This window comes from Theropithecus gelada, chromosome 7b, assembly GCF_003255815.1.
Source record: "Theropithecus gelada isolate Dixy chromosome 7b, Tgel_1.0, whole genome shotgun sequence".
Classification (NCBI taxonomy): Eukaryota; Metazoa; Chordata; class Mammalia; order Primates; family Cercopithecidae; genus Theropithecus; species Theropithecus gelada.
In genome coordinates this window covers 11,254,024-11,256,298 of record NC_037675.1, presented here as the reverse complement: position 1 = coordinate 11,256,298, position 2,275 = coordinate 11,254,024, and positions in this window count along the sequence as shown.

Sequence of the window (2,275 nt, the reverse complement as noted above, 5' to 3'; positions counted from 1 at the left end):
TGGCCCAGTGTGGTTAGGAGTGTGGCATCTGGTGTGTGACGGACCTGAGGGAGAATGCCAGTGCCCTGGTGGACTCTCAATGATACCAGTGAGTCACAGCTGCCCTAAATCTCAATGTCTTTACCTGTCAGTTGGGGTTCATAGTAACTCCTTCCTCCCGGGTGGGTTGGAGGAAGACATGAACTAAGGCATATAAAGCTCTCAGCACAGTTCCCGATGCACAGTAAATACTCAAAAATGGTATCCGTGTATACAGAAGCTCAATGCAGGAATCAGTGACCCAAGGAGGCGTGTAGGTCCATGTGGCTGCAGAGGGCCTTCTAACTCCCTTTGCCAACATCTTCCCTCCCCACCACAACCACATTACTGACATCGTGTCCCCATATGGGGCATCTTTAGCAAAAGGTGCTCACCGTGAGCCCTGCACTCAGTGGTTTCTTGAGTTCCTCTTAGTGCCGGAGTCTGGGACTGTCATTGGAAGCTACTAAGCCGATTCCCAAGAGTCTTAGTTGGAACAGATCAGTGTCACCTAGCATCATCCTAGGCCCTTGGGATCATACAAGGCTCCTGGCCCACATTCCTCCCTCTGGACAATAACACTTGTGCAGGGTTCCTGCCCCAGGTTTGGTTAGGAACAGACTGAGCAGGACACCTGAATGATATCCAAAGATTTGATCTGCTTAGGGCAGCTTCCGCTGAGAAAGACTCCTCCCTGGGGCAAGCAGAGGCTGCCGGCTGCAGGAATAGGAGCTGGTGAGCTTGATAAAGAGGCCAAGTGTTATCATTACTAGACACATGGTAGGATGCTTGGGGGGAATGGGTCATCTTGGACTTCATTACATGTGTTCACCCTTTGCAATTTGAACAGAGCAGGAAATATTTTTGAAATAGAGTGCAACAGGTTCACTGAGGAGTCAGGAAGCTTGGGAGGAGAGAGAGCCTGGGGCAGGACATGGGTCCGTTTTTTCTTTCAAGGAGCTGGTGATAACTTTGTAGGATGATTGGTTTTTGGATCTCCGCCAGGTGGTTTCTGTTTACTGTGCAGGAACAATTGGTAAAGGAAGAGATGGTATCTCCACTAAGCAATTAGAGAGCAACAGAAACAGTCTTGGAGAGGCTTGAGCTGGAGGGGGGGCCAGGCTGATGGGGCTGAGAGCAGAGAGGCAAAGGGGAGGGCTGGCCAGGAGGAAGGGCAGAGGCCAGGGCTGAGCTGGTGAGATTTCACGCGGCACTGGGAGCTTCTTGAAGTGGGCATGCTGCAAAGAAATTCTTCCTAGGGGAAGAGAGTTGCAACAGAAGGTTCTTCAACCATTCAGAGGGCTTGAGGAGTCGGGGGGCCTGGGAGACCCCCTTCTGGCATGCAGTAACTATTCATTGAGCCTGTGAATTTGATCTGCTTTTTGTTCTTAAAGGCCCTTTGGTGAAGAAGCCAGACTGGACTCAAGTTGGGGAGAGAGAGGATACAGGCAAGGCTGGTCGGGGAGTACAGCCTGGAGGAGGTGATGTGTGAGCTGGGTCCTGAGGGGTGCATAGGAATTTAGCTAGATGAACCATGAAGCAAGGGCAGAGGTGAATGGGAGCTGGGTGGTCAAGGCCTAGGCAGAGGAAGCAATACATGCAAAGGCCTCAAGGTGAACAATGACGTGAGAGAGTCTGAGAATCTCCTGATGCTCACATGGCTGGAACATAAGGTCTCCCATAGTGGTTGTGTAGTCCTAAGTTGAAGTTGAAGAGGGAAGCAGGGGCCAAGTCATGCTGAGCCTCTTGTGCCTTGTAAGCCTTGCCAGGGAGTTAGGATCTTATCCTGAAGACAATAGGATCCACTGGAGGGAGGGTTTGAAGCAGGGAGTAACGTGGTAAGAGATGACTTTTCAAGAGATGACTCTGTGGAGAATGGGTGGGCGAGGCAAAACTCAGGCAGGTGCCAGGACTGCCCTCCTCAAGACCAGGCTGGCTCTCTTCCAGAGTGCAGATGGAGGTCAGAGCTAAGATGATGGAACTATGGAGGAGTGGAACGTGCCCTTTTCCACTGCCCAGCTCCAGAGGGTATCGCCCTTAGAACTGCATAGTGCACATCTCATTACATCCTGCTGCACCTCTGAGTGAACAGATTGAAGAGGACCAAGAGGTGGTTTGATTGAAATCAAAGATGACTTGCAGGTATCTGACTTGGTACCTTGGAGATTAGGAGATGTTGGTGCCATTCACTGAGTCAGAGAACAGCGGAAGTCAGCAGGTTTGGGAGGCCATGACTGGCAGGAACTGGGAAAGCAGA